The following is a 13,538-nucleotide window of genomic DNA, read 5'->3' as shown; positions in this document are numbered from 1 at the left end:
CATTATCAGTAAAAAGTGCTTCCATTTGGCCTAAAGTCAGCACCCAGAACATTCTCCAAGTGCATGGCAGTAGTTGCTGTCCACCTCTGAAAACACCAAATATTCGTCTGCCCACACCTGGACAATTGGCTAATCAAGGCATCCACGTTTCAAGAGGCTCAACTTCACTACAATTTGACTTGTGATCTCCTGAAATGGCTGAACTCTCAGGTCAACTATGCGAAATCAACCTCTGTCCCAGTACAAATGATAAACTACCTGGGGGCCTCCATCAACACCCTCCGAGCAAACATGCGTCCTTTGGACGAAAGACGCTTATCAATCCTTCGGAAATTTTCAGCTCTCATGAAAACCTCTCATCCAGTTGTGAAAACAGTACCCTCCTCAGCTCAATGGTGTCCTGCATATTTCTCTCACCAAATACCCATCTCCACAAGAGTGCATTCCATGCAGGAATGTCTCAAGGATCAATGGGACCAACTGACAGGCATTTGGGACGACAGTATTCAGCTATCCCATCATTAGAAACTGTCATTGAAATGGTGGTGCTCTCCAACCAAAATCCTGCGAGGAACGCCTTTCCATCAGGGGATTCCTCCTCAAACAATAGTCACGGGTGCCTCTCTCCTAAGATGGAGAACCCACATGGACCACCTACAAATTCACGGCAAGTGGTCCCAGAGAGAATCAACGTACCACATCATCCTCCTAGAGATGCGAGCAGTTCATCTGACGCTGAAAGTGTTACTTTCATCGTTCAGCTCCAACACCCTGCTTGTTCAGATGGACAATACAACAGTCATGTACTACCTCAACAAGCAGGGAGGAACGAGGTCCAGGCCCTTGTCTCACGAAGCCAAAACAATCTGGAGATGGCTTCTGACCAGAAACTTATTGATAACTGCGACTCACCTTCCAGGAGTGCAAAATATCTATGCTGATTCTCTCAGCAGACTCCTCCAAGAAAACCATAAGTGGGTCTTGAATGATGAAGTTGTTTAAGACTTATTTCAACGGTGGGGAACTCAAACTATCAACTTTTTCACCACTGAAAAAAATGCCAAATACCACAGGTTCGCATCAAGGTATTTCCAGCCAGGAACCCTGGGGAATACCCTATGGATCAACTTGTCCAGTAGATTTCTCTGTTTTTCCACTTATTCCCCTAATTCCTGCAGCCCTCATCAAGCTCTCCCACTCAAGAGCTAAAATGATACTCGTAGCTCCGGATTGACCATGTCAGTGGTGGTTCTCGGACCTCCTTCACCGGTCCACACATCAACATCTCAAGCTGCCATACAGACAAGATTTGCTGACAAAATTAGAAGACCAGATGGTACATCCCAATCTCTCCACTTTGAGTTTGGCAGCATGGCTCCTAAGCTACTGCAGTATGGACATTTAAATATGCCTCAAGACTGTATGGACATCCTCAGAGAAGCTAAGCGGCCCTCCACACTCTCCGCATATGCCTTCAAATGGAAGAGATTTTGCTTATAGTGTTCATCTAGGAACAAAGACCCTACCACTTGCCAGAAAGATGTCATTCTTCCATACTTAATCCATTTGGCACAATCTGGCTTGCAATTCTCCTCTGTACAAGTTCACCTGTCAGCTCTTACTGCATACAGAAAATGTTCTTCACAAACCTCTTTTTTAAAAATCTCGGTCATCAAGGATTTCTTAGAGGGTTTGAAAAAGGTCTTTCCTCCCATTAGGTGCCTTTCTCATCCATGGGAGCTAAATATAGTTAGTTCACGCCTATGCAAGATCCCTTTGAACCCATACAAATGGCCTCTCTCCAACACTTATCTTGGAAAAACACATTTCTGGTTGCTATTTCTTCCGCCGCCCGCAGAGTTAGTGAAATCCATGCACTCTGTTAGAATGAAATACGATGTATGTTTCATTTGAACAAAGTAGTCATGAGGACTCACCAAAAATTCCTCCTGAAGGTGGTTTTGTATGACCTTGTCAAGCAAACAATATCTTTGCCTATATTTTTTTCAGACTCACTCCCTTGCAGCGGAAAGATCTCTATATTGCCTGGATGTAAAACGAGTTCTGAAATTCTACCTTGACAAGACACAAAGCATCCGCAAATTGGACCAATTTTTTATCGATTATGAGGCACAGTCTCTATTTTAGTCATATAATGTCAGCCTATGAGGCTTCTCTGTCCTCCTGTCCTTCTTCTCTATCATGCAAAAGGGGTTTGTGAGGGAGATTAATTCTGTTCACAAATGACACTCAAATTATAATGTGCTGGCCCTTTTTTTGATTTTAGATGATTAGTTCAGCCAGCGTAGGCTTTATACACAGGATGAATTAGTTGTCTCTTTCTTAAGTGTCTTTACAGGCCTTCCTAAAGAAAGGTGAAAACATTCATTTAAAGACATATTCTAAAGAAGTGCTCGGAGGTCCCCACAAGTGGGTGGGTCTATTCAGTACTCCCCTACGAGAGAACTGGAGTTACAGGTTAGAAACTGTTCCTTCTTTGAAATAATGTGCCTGCAATCTAATAATAGTTAAAGTCTTCTTTTCTATCTACTCTTATAACAAACTGTTTTCATTAGTGCACAATAATGATCATACCCAACCCCTATTAACTTAATCCTTAACAGACACTAGAGTAATTCCATTGTATGGCTTCCTTGAGTTTACATGACTAATTCTATTAATGAACAATAACCAGTAAATTCATCCCTAACCTTGGGTTTCCGGGAGTAGGGTGTTACCCACCATAACGTTTTTCATCAACTCATTGGCATAGCAAGTGCTACATAATGCACAAACTGTATAATTATAGTCAATAAAGGGTACTTTCAAGGCATATGGTTTACATTAGTCCTAGGGACAGGTCAGGGGCTTTTGTTAGTTTTACAGTTGGCATCAAACGTGGGGGTCAGATACTGGCTTAGTGTTCAGTTTAAGCTCTGGACTGAAGTTAAGATTTAATTTAGCATCAAGCTTATGCTAAGGGCTGAGGGCTGCTTTTGGTTGTAGGGTCAGGGCACTTTTAGGGTTACCTTTTAGTCTTTGGACAGGACTACAATTATGTTGCTAAGGTGGACCAAATTATGTGTCACAGTTGAATATTTTATGCAACAGTGAAAGAGAATTTACAACATGCTGTGCTATTGAAGGCAAATTAAATGGCCCTTCTCTGTCATTATTATATAGGTAGTTTCACATTTCGGTGCACAGTGATTCAAACGAAATGCCAGTGTTAGCTATAGAATCTTTCTTGAGAAAGAAAACTGTTCACTTTCAGCAGATTCTGTTAACCATTTTATTCACCAGCAATTATTTAGTTTTACATTAAGTACCAAAGCAGCGTTACCTGTCCTACATCCTAGAGCACAATAGTGTATATGAAACATCTACAATGTTGCACTGCTTAGAAAACACACCTCCATACATCTTTGGTGCCGTTTCATGTATTTTCTTATTTTGTTGATTTTTAAGTTTTAGATTCGCAAGTGTTCACCATGTGTTTCAGTAGTGTGAAACTTTATAAAGTCAGCGCACTTATTTCTTTTTTTTGTTTAAATTTTTTTTAAAAAGGCAGCCGAGCCCAATAGAAATATTAATATTTATTATGCTCTCCTTTTACAAGGAGACATTGTACAATTGAAGGCAGCGAGTGCCCTCTTGAAATAAGTACTGCTTTGAGATAGTCTTAGTGATGTAAACATGAACTCGCATGTATGTGCTACTTGTATGCATTTAAGGTCTGTTTCCTGCTGCAGAAGAAAGGTCTACTACCGGTCGAAAAGTTGCAAATGTTTACAGCATCTGGACAAAAGATTCACCTCTCTAAGTGTCGGAACAAACCACTTAACAGGTTAAAGTGAAGTTAATTTTGTACAAGTATCTAGTTTATTATTGCATCCCATTTGCAGAATCTGCTCCAGCATTTCAACTATTTGAGATGCATACAATTTTTTTTGTTAAAATCTACAAATAAAGGAAACTCGTTTTACACAATGATTATTTATAGAGCTTTGTCATTCCAGTGGCCCTTTATTAGCTCCAGGAAGGTGAGAGTGATGTCCTGTGCAGCCTTTGTGAGAATGTGCCAAACGCAGAGTGCAGCGCCTCTGCTCACCCTCTGTGACCCCGGACCACGTCGTATCACCAAGGCAAGACCAGCCAGAGGTGCTTGCAAGGAAAAGGGTAGCAGCTGTAGACGGCTGCCACTGAGCGAGAGTGCCTGGGATCTTGTGGAAGCTTGCGCAGCTTGCGGAACCACCTGGCGAGCTCCCACTCTAGCCCCTCCACCTCATCTTTTTTTTTTTCCTGGTTTCTCCTTGGCGCCAGGCTCCTCACGCCTGTGTTTCTTGATCAGTGGCCTCAGTGAGACTCAACAGTCTCACATAATAGCCACGGAGGCCCGACTGACCTTAGAGCTACCTGGAGATGTGGTGGTTGGTACTGGTTGCTGTTTGGTGTTGAAGGACCATACCCGACTGCTGTTTGCTGTGGCTGGTGCTCTGACATCTCTGGTACGTGGAGTACCTTGCAGCAGTTGAAGTGGGGGAAGGAGGAATCACGGAGGGTGAGCAGATGGTGACCCAGAAAAAAGGGACAAGTAACAGCATGTATATAGTTTAAGTATCTGGGTGCAAGACTCAGCTGCTCCTCCCTCATCCCTACTGCTGATCAGTGCGGCTGGTGTGGCTCCTGCAGCTTGTTGCAGCTCTCGTGGCTCCCATGGCTTCGATCGGCTGCCCACTTGGCCCGTGACTGTAGCGCAGAGCAGAATCAAATGTGGAACAACAGCGGAAAGGAACAGACTGGCTCCAAGGCGACCAGGGAGGACGGACAGAGATGGCCTTGAAAAGAAGTGAGTAATGTGCAGTGAGAGGTGTTTGGCGTATTTCAGTGATCTCTTGACTAACTGTTGGAACTGTTTAACTGACCTGTGGACTCATCTGAATTATCAGTGACGTTCTGTGCCTTAATTAGCCCCTACTTGTGGCTACCTTTGTCTGGCTCCTGGTATTGAACTTAGGTCGCTTGTGGAGATCAATCCCTCTCAGAGCCTGCTAATAAAGAGTAGGGGGGGTCCCATATTTAAGTTCCTGACTTGGGGAAAAGCATGGAAGTGTATCCGGTCTTCAGAAAAAGAAAAAAGGAAAAATAGGGCCTCCATCGCGCAGGAAGATATGCTGAAGCCTGATAGAAGAAAAGATAAGAAAGAAAGAAAAAAGGCAATGAAGTTGAGAAGGATAACTAAAAGCGGGTTAAGAAGAGTTAAATTCCCAACGACAGACGTACAACCGGAAATTCAGACAGTAGGTTCTGCTATACAACCAATAAGCTACAAGGGGTTGGTGCATGAGATTCCATATGTAGCAAAGTCAGAGGATGACAGATGTTTAACTCAGGCAAACAGCTTGATGGTCCTAAAGCCAATACGAAAAATTCTCTGGCAAGGATTATTGCCTTTGAAATTCAAGGGATAAATGGGACAGATTATTCATTATGTGTTTTAAACCCAAATGCAAAATCATATTCCCCATTGTATGCTCTACTAAGTGAGCCCAGACTTAGGGACTCTTGTTTGACTAGTCAGGGCGGTTCATCTAATTATCAGAAGGGCAAAGAGGCTACTGTGATTTTGAAGACTCTTGACTTTATAGTGCTATTTGATGATGATGTACCTGTTTTGAATAGATTTTGCTTGCTGTCATTTTTGGCAGAATAGACCAGTTAGGTGCTAAATTGTAGCAATATAAAACTGGTAAAATTACTAAATGTCTGTGGTGAGAAAAAAAATCAAGGGTTACTGTTGGAAATTGCCTTTTTTGCAGGGTTCTCCCCAGACTTTTTGCCTCCTACTTCTGTTTTCGGCTGTGCTGCATTTAGTTTTTGCTAGTTTTAGGACTCTGGACACTTTACCATTGCTGACCAGTGCTCCCTGTCTAAATTGTATTGGTGATTGGTTTATCTATGATTGGCATATTTGATTTACTAGTAAGTTCCTAGTAAAGTGCACTATGTGTGCCCCAGGGCCTGTAAATTAAATGCTTCTAGTGGGCCTGCAGCACTGATTGTGCCACCCACATGAGTAGCCCTGTAAACATGTTTCAGACCTACTATTGCAGTGTCTGTGTTTGCAGTTCTAAACTGCCACTTTGACCTGGCAAGTGCACCCTCTTGCGAGGCCCAAACCTTCCCTTTTACTACATTTAAGTTACCCCTAAGGAAGGCCCAAGACAGCCCAATGGGAAGGGTGCAGTGAATGTAAAAGGTAGGGCACGTACTGGTGTGTTTTACATGTCCTGATAGTGAAGTACTGCTAAACTAATGTATCACTATTGCAAGGACTCTCTTTCCCATAGGGTAAGGTGGGGATTGCCTTAAACTATCTTTCAAATGTAATTTCTCATTGGGAGCAGATGGAAATGTGGCGTTTAGGGTCTCTGATCCCGCAATTTAAAAATACACCTTTTAGTGAAGTTGGTTGTAGGTTTGAAAATGCCACTTTTAGGAAGTAGGCATTTTCTTGCTTAACCATTCTGTGCATCTGCCTGTATGTGGAATCCACGTCTGAGTCAGGATGACAGTTGGGCTGTTTGTAAATTTACTCTAGACAGTCACTCAAAGGAATTTGAGGTGTGGCCTGCATTTCCTGATGTGTCTTCCTGAGCCAGATAGGTGGGAAGAGCTTTCACTTGCACCTGAATAGAGCTGTATCTGTCCTCACACAAAGCAGTCTTCAACCCCCTGGAGTGTGTCTCGGGCAAGGACCGGAAAGGCTGGGTCTTGTGTACTAAAATACTTCTCTTTGATGTTTGCCTTCTTCAAAGCAAGAAATGGTACCTGTACTCTGACACCACAAAGCTAGAAGACTTCTGGACTGAGGACATTCTGCCAGGAAGAAGAGTTGTCAGGGGGAAAGGTCTTGGCTTGGCTTTCTACATCCTGCTTTCCAAGGTTCTCCGAGGGCTTGAACTGAGCTTGCCTCCTGTTAAGTCTCAGGGACATCAAAGACTTCATCTGCCAGTTCCTGGGCTCTTCTGCTGAGAGTCCTGACTTGTCAAGTGGTTCCAATTCCAGTGCCTGGGCTCTTGGAAGTGTAAACTGGTGACCTGAAGGAGAAAATCCACGCATTGACCTGCCACAGCTAAAAAAAAATCGACGCATCGCCTGCGGAATCAAAGCTGTGACTGTTTCACTGTGACTCCAGCCACACAGTGCAACTGGATTTTCCACGCATCGTCCCCAAGTGTCAATTTCTCATTGACCCTGCACTGCAGTAAGGAACTGAGGCTGCATGTCTGGAAATCAAGTCATTGCCTTTCCTGCGAGGAAAGAATCTATGCATCACCTCCCCTGTTAGTAAGGAACCGATGCATCGCTTTGTTTTTTCAGAGCCTCCCCTCTGGCCTGCATCATTTTTGTTTCTGACGCATTCCCAGGTACTTTGTGCTAAAAAGGATAGTCCATAGAAATCAATGGTTGTAAGACTTATTTAGTCCTTTAAAAAGTGATAACTTTCCCTCAGACTGCTCTGTAAATCTGATGCCATCATCTGTGCTCGACATGCTCTTTAAGTCTAGCTCCTTCAAGCTCAGCTTGTGAGCTAAGATCATTTTCCTTTCTTCTATGGCCAGTTTTTCTTTGCCTCCATCTTCAGCCTTTCAAGCTCCAAATTGTGCTTCCTATCTTTCTGCCTGTCCTCCAGCTTCTCTGGGGGTCAGACCTTTTGTAGAAAGTGCTGTCTTCCCTGGAGGGTGCCTTTCCCCCAGACAGATCCAGATTATCCACAAAATCACCATGTAGGCTCTGCTTCTCTCTATCCACAATAGCATTATCCTCCTCTGTGAGCTCACCTGCCTCCTTTGCTTCCACAAGGCTGTCAGTGCCTTTTGCAGCTCCTCTTTTTTAGTGAGGTCTTTAATAGGACATTTGAGCTCCTTGCAAAACGTTTTGAGCTGCATCACTGAATAGGTCTCCAACCTCTCCTGCTCAAACACCAAATTTGCAGCTCCAAATGATGGCAAACCGGACAGATACATGAATGTGACTAAAACTCAGAAGTTGCAAAGTTTCAAGAAGGCAAAAAGACACAAAAAGGAAAAACAGTATGTGGTCACGTAATGGTCTGCGATATAGAAGTAGTGTACACCAGTCAGTGTATGTCCAGTACAAATACAAATCCTATCCTCACTCCAATATATAGAGAATACGCACTTTAACACTGGTTAGCAGTGGTAATGTGCCCAGAGTGAGTCATAAAGCCAACAAAAACAGGTCAGAAAAAATAGGAGGAATAATGTAAAAAGTTTGGGGATAACCCTGCAAAAAGGTTAAGGTCCAGCAGTTACCTTCTACACCCCATAATTGCCAATCTAGCAATGAATAATTGTGAATTCTTTATTTTGAAAGGGGTTGATATAGTGCTGCACCTTCCAAGATCTCTTAGGCCTGTGGTAAATAATAACCATAGTGATATTAATAGGTTTACCTTCTTGGATAATTGTATAATCTTGTCTGAGGAGCTGGAGCACAATGCAAAGTGAACTGTAATCGCTTGCAAAGGAAGGAGTAGAAGGGTATCCCTAGTAAAGCAGAATTTAATCCCTGAGCAGCATTATGATGGTTTATTGCAGTGGGAGAGGTTAGTGGGAGCCCTACCTTATAAGGGTTCTAGGCCAACCCTGTGCAGTCCTATTTTACAATCAAATTAATATTTTGTCATGGAACTTAGCAGACTGTCCCAAAAGTGTTGAGAAAATGTTGAATGTTGGCCCACTACCCCAATATAATATGTATACAAGAGACATGGATAACAGATAAACTTAAGGTAACAGATTTCTTTGTTGTTAACATACCCAGAAAGAAGTGTAGGAAAGGGCATGCTAGCGGTGGCATAGCCACATGGTTGAGCACTAATTGCACATGAGCCTATAAAGTGCTCTATTATCCTTCAAATCTACTCTACTGCGTACTCTTCTGTAATAACAAAGAGAAAGATTATGTTCGATGGCATCTGTCGCTGTAGATACGCATGTTTTGCAATAGCTCGCCATCTGGTGTTGGGCCGGAGTGTTACAAGTTGTTTTTCTTCGAAGAAGTCTTTCGAGTCACGGGACCGAGTGACTCCTCCTTTTGTCTCCATTGCGCATGGGCGTCGACTCCATCTTCGATTGTTTTTTTTCCGCCATCGGGTTCGGACGTGTTCCTGACGCTCCGAGTTTCGGAACGGAGAATTAGCTAATTTCGGAAGATTTTCGTCGGTATTGTTGCGTTCGGGATCGGCGTACTTAGATTCAACACCGCATCGAAGATCGAAGAGCTCCGGTGCCCTTCGGGGTAGTTTTTCGATCCCCCGTCGGGGCCTGGTCGGCCCGACCGCGTGCTGAAGAACGCCGATGGAACGGACCCCGTTCCGTTTCTGCCCAAAATGCCACAATAAATACCCCTATACAGACCAACACTTAGTCTGTAACCTGTGCCTGTCACCTGAGCACAGTGAAGACACCTGTGAGGCCTGTCGTGCGTTCCGGTCCCGAAAGACACTCCGAGACCGTCGAGCCAGAAGACTTCAGATGGCGTCCGCGCCGACAGCCCACCGAGAGTTCGAGGAGCAGGAAGAGGAAGGTACCTTCTCGATCCAAGAATCGGACTCCGAAGGATTCGACGATACACAAACCGTGAGTAAGACGTCGAAAACCACACAAAGGAAGATTTACAAGGCCCAGGGGACGCCACTGCCATGAGGCCATGGCTCCACCCATAAATTCGGTGACCGACCGTCGGCACCGAAAAAGGCCCAAACAGTGCCGAGATCGTCCGACTCCGGTCGAGACACCGGCACGCAGCCTTCTCGGGACCGAGAAAGTGCTGGAGACAAGCCTCGACACCGAGATGCCGGTGTGGACACGGCTCGACGCCGAGACAGCGGCACCGAAGAAGATCGACGCCGAGAGGTTTCGGCCCCGAAAAAGAAAAAAGTCACCTTGGAGCCGAAAAAACACGCAGACAGGGTTTCGGTGCCGAAACAAACTGCAAGCGACCCAGCTTCAGGCTCTTATACAGAAGAGCACTCGCTAACCTCCCAAATGCAAAAGCATAGGTTTGAGGAAGAGCTACAATCAACTGATGTGGACCATACGCAAAAGCGTATCTTCATACAGCAGGGGACAGGAAAAATAAGCACCCTTCCCCCCATTAGAAGAAAGAGAAGGTTGGAGTTCCAAACTGAACAGACACCACAACCAAAAGTGGTGAAAAGAGTTACCCCACCACCCTCTCCTCCGCCCGTGATTAACGTCTCACCAGCACGAACTCCATCACACTCCCCAGCTCACACCACCATAAGCCAGGGTGACCAAGATCAAGACGCATGGGACCTATACGACGCCCCAGTGTCAGATAACAGTCCGGAGGCATACCCTACGAAGCCATCTCCACCAGAAAACAGCACCGCGTATTCTCAAGTGGTGGCTAGAGCAGCACAATTTCACAACGTAAGCCTCCACTCAGAACAGGTCGAGGATGATTTTTTATTCAACACACTCTCCTCCACCCACAGCTCATACCAAAGCCTGCCTATGCTCCCTGGTATGCTCCGGCACGCGAAAGAAATCTTTAAGGAGCCGGTCAAAAGTAGGGCAATCACACCAAGGGTGGGAAAAAAAGTATAAGGCGCCTCCTACAGACCCGGTTTTCATCACTACACAGCTGCCACCAGACTCTGTCGTTGTAGGAGCAGCTAGGAAAAGGGCCAACTCTCACACATCTGGAGATGCACCACCCCCAGATAAAGAAAGCCGCAAGTTCGATGCAGCTGGTAAAAGAGTCGCAGCACAAGCTGCAAACCAGTGGCGCATCGCGAACTCCCAGGCACTACTTGCGCGCTATGACAGAGCCCACTGGGACGAGATGCAACATCTCATTGAACATCTGCCCAAGGACTTACAAAATAGGGCAAAACAAGTGGTTGAGGAGGGACAGACCATTTCCAACAACCAGATCCGCTCCTCCATGGACGCTGCAGATACAGCTGCACGGACAATTAATACATCTGTAACTATCAGAAGGCATGCATGGCTCCGAACGTCTGGATTTAAACCAGAGATTCAACAAGCAGTTCTCAATATGCCTTTTAATGAAAAAGAACTGTTCGGTCCAGAAGTGGACACAGCGATTGAGAAACTCAAAAAAGATACGGACACTGCCAAAGCCATGGGCGCACTCTACTCCCCGCAGAGCAGAGGGAATTACAGCACATTCCGTAAAACACCCTTTCGAGGGGGGTTTCGGGGTCAGAGCACACAAGCCAGCACCTCACAAGCAACACCGTCCAGTTACCAGGGACAGTATAGAGGAGGTTTTCGGGGACAATATAGAAGAGGGCAATTCCCTAGAAATAGAGGAAGATTTCAGAGCCCCAAAACCCCTACTACTAAACAGTGACTCACATGTCACTCACCCCCTCCACACGACACCAGTGGGGGGAAGAATAAGTCATTATTACAAAGCATGGGAGGAAATCACTACAGACACTTGGGTTCTAGCAATTATCCAACATGGTTATTGCATAGAATTTCTACAATTCCCTCCAAACATACCACCAAAAGCACAAAATTTGACAACACACAATTCCAATCTCCTGGAGATAGAAGTGCAGGCACTATTGCAAAAGAATGCAATCGAATTAGTGCCAAACACACAAATAAACACAGGAGTTTACTCACTGTACTTTCTGATACCAAAGAAGGACAAAACGCTGAGACCAATCCTAGACCTCAGAGTAGTGAACACTTTCATCAAATCAGACCACTTTCACATGGTCACACTACAAGAAGTATTGCCATTGCTAAAACTACACGACTACATGGCAACTTTAGACCTCAAGGATGCTTATTTCCATATACCAATACACCCATCGCACAGGAAATACCTAAGGTTTGTATTCAAGAGAATACATTACCAATTCAAGGTACTGCCTTTCGGATTAACAACCGCACCAAGAGTCTTTACCAAATGTCTAGCGGTAGTCGCTGCACACATAAGAAGGCAGCAAATACATGTGTTCCCATATCTAGACGACTGGCTAATCAAGGCCCATTCGTTAATACAGTGCTCAAATCACACAAATCATATCATACAAACCCTCTTCAAACTAGGGTTCACCGTCAATTTCACAAAATCCAAAATTCTGCCGCGCAAGGTACAACAATACCTGGGAGCCATAATGGACACATCAAAAGGAGTAGCCACTCCAAGTCCACAAAGAATTCGAAATTTCAACACCATCATACAACGCATGTATCCAACACAAAGGATACACGCAAAGATGGTACTACAACTCCTAGGCATGATGTCTTCATGCATAGCCATTGTCCCAAACGCAAGACTGCACATGAGGCCCTTACAACAGTGCCTAGCATCACAATGGTCACAAGCACAGGGTCACCTTCTAGATCTGGTGTTAATAGACCGCCAAACTTACCTCTCGCTTCTGTGGTGGAACAACATAAATTTAAACAAAGGGCGGCCTTTCCAAGACCCAGTGCCACAATACGTAATAACAACAGATGCTTCCATGACAGGGTGGGGAGCACACCTCGATCAACACAGCATACAAGGACAATGGAACGTACATCAAACAACACTGCATATAAATCACCTAGAACTTCTAGCAGTTTTTCAAGCACTAAAAGCTTTCCAACCAATAATAGTTCACAAATACATTCTCGTCAAAACAGACAACATGACAACAATGTATTATCTAAACAAGCAAGGGGGGACGCACTCCACGCAGTTAAGCCTGCTAGCACAAAAGATTTGGCGTTGGGCAATTCACAACCAAATTCGCCTAATAGCACAATTTATACCAGGGATCCAAAATCAACTCGCAGACAATCTCTCTCGAGATCACCAACAGGTCCACAAATGGGAAATTCACCCCCAAATTCTGAACACTTATTTCAAACTCTGGGGAACATCTCAGATAGACTTGTTTGCGACAAGGGAGAACGCAAAATGCCAAAACTTCGCATCCAGATACCCACACAAACAGTCCCAAGGCAATGCCCTATGGATGAACTGGTCAGGGATATTTGCTTACGCTTTTCCTCCTCTCCCTCTCCTTCCTTACCTGATAAACAAACTCAGTCAAAACAAACTCAAACTCATATTGATAGCACCAACTTGGGCAAGGCAACCCTGGTACACAACGCTGCTAGACCTATCAGTAGTACCCTGCATCAAATTGCCCAACAGGCCAGATCTGTTGACACAGCACAACCAAAAGATCAGACACCCAGATCCAGCATCGCTGAATCTAGCAATCTGGCTCCTGAAATCCTAGAATTCGGGCACTTACAACTTACCCAAGAATGTATGGAAGTCATAAAACAACCCAGAAGGCCATCCACCAGGCACTGCTATGCAAGTAAATGGAAGAGGTTTGTTTGCTACTGCCATATTAATCAAATACAACCATTACACACAACTCCAGAACATGTAGTGGGTTACTTGCTTCACTTACAAAAATCTAACCTGGCTTTCTCTTC

At 44.6% G+C, this 13,538-nt stretch overlaps 1 protein-coding gene across 13 annotated transcripts in view; it reads left to right on the top strand.

The window, feature by feature from the left end:
* AFDN (afadin, adherens junction formation factor) overlaps positions 1-13,538 on the top strand; it is a 1,710,163-nt gene that overhangs the window by 122,948 nt on the left and 1,573,677 nt on the right. The gene's annotated exons all lie outside the window — the stretch shown is intronic.

This window comes from Pleurodeles waltl, chromosome 5 (assembly GCF_031143425.1).
Source record: "Pleurodeles waltl isolate 20211129_DDA chromosome 5, aPleWal1.hap1.20221129, whole genome shotgun sequence".
Taxonomy (NCBI): Eukaryota; Metazoa; Chordata; class Amphibia; order Caudata; family Salamandridae; genus Pleurodeles; species Pleurodeles waltl.
The sequence above is the reverse complement of the archived record's forward strand: the minus strand, read 5'-3'. Positions and strand labels throughout refer to the sequence as shown.